The 8404-nt window shown below is 32.3% G+C and overlaps 1 long non-coding RNA gene across 2 annotated transcripts; it reads left to right on the forward strand.

Annotated features, from left to right (window-relative positions):
* LOC143055317 (uncharacterized) lies at positions 1–7957 on the forward strand. Of its 2 annotated transcripts, none has more exons than XR_012971985.1 (3): positions 1–130; positions 5862–5952; positions 7035–7957. It is a non-coding gene; the product is annotated as an uncharacterized LOC143055317 (long non-coding RNA). The 2 variants fall into 2 exon arrangements; XR_012971984.1 differs by lacking the exon at positions 1–130 and adding an exon at positions 167–504.
* Positions 7958–8404: the final 447 nt, after the last annotated feature.

Here is an 8404-nt window from a genome sequence, read left to right on the forward strand (position 1 = left end):
CGACATTAAGGTGATTTTCCCGCAAAACCGAATAAAAAATAGTGCAGGAGTTATTTCCCCTATCTGGATCAAAATGTTTAATGGCGGGCGACTTTTGACGTTGCAGACACAGTACTAAATGTAGCAATAGGTAAGCTACGCGTATCGCATAAATGATGAACTATATCTCATATGATGTCTTTTTTCATATTATAATGTATTTTCACACCAAATAATGGAAATAATTTGAGTGAAAGCTGTATTTATCAAAAGAAAGATCGCAAGCGGAGTTTAAGCTCCGCCCACTTTTTACCTTATTTGGAAATTCAATGTAGTCGTGAAGCTTGCAGTTTGCAAGTCTGTTAATTGAAGATAATTGAAGCAGCCGTGCACTTGTCAGTTGAGATTAAAACGACCTGGTTGAAGAAACTGATGAGAACAAATGGAAAATTTATTCAATATGATCCATTGTCAGGGTAAAACATGATTCAAAAGGATAATCATGGTGTAATTTATCGCTTTCAGGTATTATAATCTAGAGATATACTAAAATTATGCAGACTGGCTTGTGCATGGTACGGATAGATCAGATATAACCACGTGTTGCAATATTTAATTTCAACCATGGCCAGTATCTATCATTTTTATACGAAAGACACCGAAACACAGGGGTTCTTCTTCGGCAGTGTCTGCGCGTACCCGCATGTGGGTACGAATAGTCAAATTGACATTCGTAGGCTACGCGTACCCACATCCGGTTTTATAATAAAATGCAATCAAATCGGGAATTAAACGTGAAATATATACAGAAATTGTCGATAATATGGTAGTCCTATAACATATGACCTCGGGGGCATTGTTTATTTCTATTCACTGTTCTGTCCTCAATATTTTTTTTACTAGTATTTTGCTCCGTGAATACAGGAAAAAAATATTCTGTAAAACTTGATTTCCTCTTTATTTTTTGTGTTTTCAGTTCTTCTTTTCTCTGCAGCTGCAATTGACTCCGAGTTTGTTTTTATATACAATTGCATACAATTAATTGACTGATACTTTTGAACAAATTGTTTCAATTCATGATAACTTTGAAACGTCTGCCCCACATGTACATCACTCTTTTCCCGTTTTAAGAATATATATTAACCGAGAAAAACCGTTCACTTACATAATATATATAAATGTTTACAAAACTTCTAAGTAGTTGATCAATTTTATTCCCCAATTGCGATAATTTCTGTATATATTTTACGTTTAATTCCCGATCTGATGGCAATTTATTATAAAACCGGATGTGGGTACGCGTAGCCTACGAACGGCAATTTTGCTATACGTACCCACATGCTGGTACGCGCAGACACTGCCTTCTTCTTCACAGGTGTTTGTTAATGATAATCCTATGGTCCACACAAATTATGAACGTTCATCTTGTGTCAGATAATTTAGGAAAATGAAGAAATAAAATAAAAAACATGTGCCTGTGCCTCTTATCGCCTTTTTAAAAATAATATGCATTAACTATTATAAAGGGCAAATACATGTATTTGAATTGCATGATGCCACAGGGGCGGATCCAGCCATTTTATAAAGGACGGGTTCCCAACCCAGGACAAAGGGGGGGTTCCCATTCAAATGCATTGATTGGCCAAAAAAAGTGGGGTTCCAACCCTTGAATCCGCCAATGTGCCATCAGTTATGTATACATTGTACTTATTTACATCATGCCATTCGTCTAAAGTAAAAAAAATATTCCTGCAGGACACATCAAATAAAAAAACTTATTTGCCGGGGCTAATCATGCTAATTATTCTTCATCAAACATGTCAAAACTACTCCAAATAAATATGACGTGTTGAAAGGCTATTATATTTTTTTTTAGTTTCGAAGTAAGGCGTCAAAGAAAAAAAAGAAAATAGCCTTTCAAGATCGAAAGTAAGGTGTCAAAGAAAAAAAATAAACTAGCATATGAAGACGTCATAATTATTTGGACTACATCAAAAACACCTTTAAATAATTATTTCAATTCATCATCCCTAACAAACATTTTTGTGTTGGTCTGTAATTGGTAATAGTCCAAATAATTAAGACGTCTGGCAAGACTTTTTTTATTTTTTATCTGAGACCGCCAGTAGGAAGATTAAGGCATCCAAGAAAAAAAATTAAATAGCCTTGCCAGACATCATAATTATTTGGACTAGGTCTGTAATTTAGCAGTTCATGTTCAGATGTAATTGTAACCTCTTACAAGGCTACATGAAGCTATTTCATTTTTCGCAGGAAGGCTCAAAGCTAAAATAAAATAGCCTTGCAAGATGTCTTAATTTTTTTAGACTAAGAATAGACCACTTTGCTATTATTATTGTGTGCAATATAGATAAAGACTGAGAAAGCATTGTCCACTTGAATGTTTCGTACATGTACATGTATCTACATGTAATATGGCGCTGTATCTTGTAATTATTTGGAATAGAGGGAAGAACATTTTACACCGGAGTTGAATTTCTTTAATATACATGTACATGTAAATACCATTGATTTCATCATATGTCTAATATCATTCATTATCACAAACTCTATTGTCTGACATTCTTTGTATTTCATAAGTCTAAATATATCAGTGATTTTCCTAATCTTTTTCAAATGGGACCTGGAGTGCCCTGGACACTTAAATTTATGCTAATAAAAGGAACCCTGAACACGTAATCTGGAGCTCTACCACATACATGTATGATGTACACTTGATCCCCCTCTCCCAAAACAGACCAAGGGCGAACAGACCGGATAGGCCCCCCCCCCCCCCTTTGTCCTGGGTTAGAAACCCCCCCTTTTTAAAATGGCTGGATCCGCCCCTGAAATGGGAAATGTGTCAAAGAGACAGCAACCCAACCATAGAACAGACAATAGCAGAAGGTCAACAACTTGTTTTCGTGTTTAGACGTTTTATCTTTCTATGTTTCGTGTTTGGTACGATGTGTGCTTCATATAATTTCCCCTTATTTCATTATTTATTTTCCCTGTTTCCTGTCATACTCTTTAATTTCTCGTGCTTGTCAAAAAAAGTTTTATATATCTATTTAATATTTATTATGGTCCATGTACATGATGTATTGTTATATACCTAATTTTTTTATAAATAAGTGTTCCTAGTTCACAGTCTGGTATCTGTATCATTCTGGAACTGGAAAGGGTTATTCCGTATCCAGCATGATTTTAACTCTCTCTCTTTTCTTGGCGATGTGGGTAGCAGTTAACTTGTTATTTTATATTGAGAACAAAATATTAGAACAAAAGCTATATTATTTGTGTTTATTTGTGTCCTTTGAATTTAAAAGTCTCCAACGGATACAAAACAGAACTTGTGTGGTTATACATTGTGAGGACCTTCAAATTACTATAAATAGATAACAATCTTTAAAATCAGATGCAATTCAAGAAGGTTTAAAATTGACAGCAAAGTCTTTATGTCCATTAAAAATGACTGCAGTCAGCTTGTTATTTTCTGTGAAACAATGTACCGGTAATTGTTTCTGCTTTTTTTTCCCTAGGCTAGTGTTTCCATGTTTTATAAACACAAAGTCCAAATAATATTATTATTTCTTAAAAGGCTTTGTTGAGATTAACTGGAATGCCTTCCTCATGTTCCCATCTATGAGTCATATTAGTCTAATGTTATTGCATGTATTTCTTCTTTCAATTTTTTTGCTGCAATTCCTTTCTAATAATGGATTTTGCCATTCATAGTATGAAAGTTATTATTACATGTATAAGGCAAACACAATATATGTCTGTTTAAGGTTACATACATAAAAAAAAATAGGGTAGGTAGGTCGGTATTTCCATTTTATTTTATTTTTTCATTTTAATTTTTTGGCATGATTTTAGAGTCATGCGGTTTTATCTTGTCATGGGCCGAGTTCACCTGTATTTTTAAAGATTGAATTATTTCCCTTTGTTATTGGTTGGAAAAAATGGTGGCGAAGTGTTTAATTCATCACACGAGTTGCGAAATTTCCTTAAAACAGCTGCCATAGTTATGATTGTGAACATTAGGATGTATCAGGCAATTGACTTATATTATTGGCAACGCTACAAAAATGTAAATGCACTTTTGACTCTAGTTCAGTTTATTTTTCACTTTACGACGGAAATAAAATGACTATTTAAAGGGTCGGTGCTCAAAAATAGGGTAGGTCAGGTAACCGTAAACAGACATATATTTTTTTGGCCTTAGGAAAGACTAAAAGAAGCAATTGTCTGAGGCTTATTAATATGTAGTTTGCTCATCACGACTGCCTACTTTTAACATATTATTTTTATATATATATATAATAATTATTATCAGTATTAAAATTGAATAGTCACTGCATGCATTTTCCCTCTAAAAAATAGAGTACATGTATGACATCAAATATCTGAACTGTGTCCCTGTTCAGTGTTGGTTGGAATTAAATCCATTACTCAAAGCTAAATCCCCAGTAAACAGAATCGAGCTATAATGGTATTTGTAAAATTTTCTTTGTGAAACCACATGACCAAGAGGCAGAAAAAAGCCCCACTTGTAATAAAGCTGTGTATTCTGTTACAACAGACAACTGTGTGCATCATTTTTTAAACTAAACAGCTGTTTAGAAACGGTCAAACCGATAGATGAGAGGGGAGGGTCTCATATTCTTATTGCTGTGAATGTAAGTCTACCTCAATCTACTGATGATACAAAAAATAACAACACATACATGTACAAGTGTTTTTCATGACACTTAGCTGATATTGTAACATAAGCTCGCTTATGCTCATGATTTTTATTTATTTTAGATTTACTTATTCTAGTTATCAGGATTTTATCTTTTTACATACCAAAACTTTTAATCTTTAAAAAAGTGCGGGTACAATTGCAAATGTATACGGTTTCTATTTCTATCTATACATCTTTAAAACAGCCAGATTTTTGGATAGAGAGTCCGGGGCGTATCCAGCCATTTTAAAAGGGGGGGGGGGGGTTCCAACTGTATGTCCCCATTCAAATACATTGATCGGCCAAAAAAACGGGGGGTTCCAACCCCCGGAACAGACACCCCCCTTGGATTCGCCAATGAGAGTTGTCTCATTGGCACTCATATATTTTGTACCACATCTTCCTATACATCTATATTTAGACAGACTGACTATATTAAAGTCAGTCTGTCTGTCTGTTCCATGAATTTTTTTCGTCCATCTTTCTCAGGAAAATAACAAGGATTTCTAAAATTTGCTTTCAGGGTTTATAAATGTATGAATCAGCAATACCTTGTGATGCTTTTTCATATTCATCATTCAACAACTTCCTGTGTACCTTAAAATTCTTTAAGTTTATGAGGGTATCATAAGGGATCAGTAGCTCACAGATTCACTTGTTTGTTTCAGATTATTTTAGATATTTTTTGTTGGGGGAGGGAGCTGACTATTTTGAGCAGTGCTCTCAGCACTTCTATTTAATCATAATAGTAACATTAAGACAAGCAAACAAACATTAGCAACATGCGTATACATATCATGGGTTTATTTAATTTGCATTATTTATTGCACATTACTTGTGTGGCAAAAGTAATTTCTTTATTTTAAAAAATATATGATTCATTATCATGATGATTATACACAGATAGTCATACATGTTACATGTATACACAGGTTCATACTATTTTTGTATATATAGCTCTGTAACAGTTTCAGTACTTCATTTGTTTGTACTTATACATCTTTGAATTTAAATGTTTGGCTTTGATGAGTGTTCCTGATGAAAGTAAATCCAGAAAAGCACTTTGGACGCATGAAATTATTAAACGTGTTGTTATCAATTTTTCATGCTTCTTATTTTAAAACTAAAGTATATCATAATCTTTTTCTTTTAGGTCGCCTGAGAATTACAGGACTGAGTATGCCATTCAAGCTTTGGTGAAATGTAAAGTAATGGTTTGAATTTGGAATCTTTATTATAGACAGGTAAATTGTTTATCCTGCAATTATCTAACTATTGTACAATGAGACGACTCTCCTCAAGAGTCCAGTGAAACAGAAATTAAAAACTATGGGTCACCATTTAGGCATTATGGCCTTCAACAATGAGAAAAACACATAAAAGGCCCAAAATCATAAATGTTAATAAACATGTTGAAGGAGAAAACTAATGGCCTAATTTATGTGGGAAAAAAATGAATGAACAAACAAACAAACAACAAGTGCTTAATTACAGACACATACATACAGAATGTGGCGGGGTTTAAGTTGATTGTTTAATAACGGTTAAATATGTTAGCAAGCCAGGCTTTTCTTCCTGTTCTTATAATACATGTACGTGCAAATAAATTACTGTTTTCTTACATCGTGAGAAGATTGTATGATGTAAATTTAGAACTTTATACATGTTAAATGGCAATGATTTTAAAAGGCAACTTTAAATACAAAATGTATCTCATTTTTATAAGAACTGACATTCTGAAATCTATACATCATGTACATGCATGACAAATAAGTAACTACAAGTATGTAGATATTTTCTGAAATAGCAATTATTAATATCACAATTTTCCATTCTTCAAGAATTGCAATACAATAATGTACCCAATATAAATCATGATAATTTCTTAATTAAAAATGAAGTGTCTGTACCAGCAATAATATTTATAAACACAGACATGACAGATACACCTATAATAATATACTGAACTTGCTAGCTAAAATTTCTTGTGGATTACTGATATTGATCATGTTGATATTGAAGTATTCCTGTCATTGTTCACATTTGGAAAAGGAGATATAAATTACATAAATTTAAATATTTATTACATAGTGCGCTTTTTTAAAATGTGTGTGGAAAATTTAATTTTTGTTCAAATGTTGAATGAAGACATTTATATACTACAGGTAAAAAAGGATGGGAATTATTTTGTTAGCATTTTAATTGTACCTTTTTGCATGTTTTGAAGAAGTATGTTTGCACAAACTTTTGATTACTTTTTTCATTTTGAAAATTTCATTTGATATATACATTGTACATGTATTATATTTGGATTTTTATATTTCAGGGATAAAGACCTTAGACCTGCAGTCAGACACCAGTTAAAAGTTACTTACGTATTATATAACTCATCATGGCCATTATCATGATTATGGAAGATCTGATTAAAATTTGTTTAGAAAGCTACCAAATATGTCCGTGAAAAGTAGAAAAAAGACAGCAATTCTACATAATGTACCGTACTAAGCAGAAGCATTGAATGTTTTAAGACCAAATGAATTGGAATTTAGTGTTTTGATGCTGAAAAAACAAGGAATATTAATTTTCATCATTATTGAAGTTGATTTTATTACCTCAGTTAAAATGAATTCCAAATATACATGATATCAGCAGTTCGGAGATTTCTGAATATTCTTAGAATATATATAGGAGCTTCAAAAAGGATTTCAGTTAAAAAATTGTATTTCATGGATGTAAAAAATGTAATTTGTTGTCTCTTTCATGAAATATATGAAAAAATCTGCAATATCTAACCAAGACGAGTGAGAGATCTACAAATAGACATGTTATTCAGTTGAATTGTAAACATGGTAAAGAGGAATTTTTAAATATTCATTTATAAGACTTACATGAGTGTTTTGTTATTTTTATGACGATTACAGGCAATTCAATATAAATATTAATCATACCAGTAAACCTACAGATATGTACATTTTCATGAGATATGTACATGTATGCATGCAATTCACTGATGCACCACTAATGGAGTTGCATGTACATGTAATAATAAAAGTAAGAATATGACATATGATTGCCAATGAAACAACTCTCCATCAGGGAACAAATTGTCCTATACATGTACATTTATGTATTGGCCACCAGAGAACAAGAAAATCATATTTTGTCATTATTTATATTTCAATCTCATTTCATAACACACAAACTACAGGTTTACAAAAGGTTCAAAAGCATAATAAAGTGTTTTGATTGCAGTTGTTGGTCATATTGATGTTGACCTTCAATACTGAGCAAGACCTCTGTACAAGACTACAAGTGTAACAGCCACACAATGTTTGAACAAAAAAAAAATGGGTATTTTTCTTAGTTTGCATTTATATCATGTAGCTGCTATTTTGTACATATATATGTACATTTACATACATGTTCATGCGTATCTAACTTTTCTACAGGTACATGTACAAAAATGTATACTTGGGAAATCGGAATTATATTATATTTGTCCAGTCCCCTATATCATGATTCATTCATTTGATTACCACATTACAATGTATACATGTATGGCAATGAGAGCATTCCCAACACACAGACAGAAATTACTTTCTTCTTATTTTAAATTTACATGTATCATATTTATGTACATAGTACAGACTGTACAGCTAGAATTTGATACAAAAATAAGATGATGTGGTATAATTG

The sequence above is a fragment of the Mytilus galloprovincialis genome, chromosome 12, assembly GCF_965363235.1.
Source record: "Mytilus galloprovincialis chromosome 12, xbMytGall1.hap1.1, whole genome shotgun sequence".
Classification (NCBI taxonomy): Eukaryota; Metazoa; Mollusca; class Bivalvia; order Mytilida; family Mytilidae; genus Mytilus; species Mytilus galloprovincialis.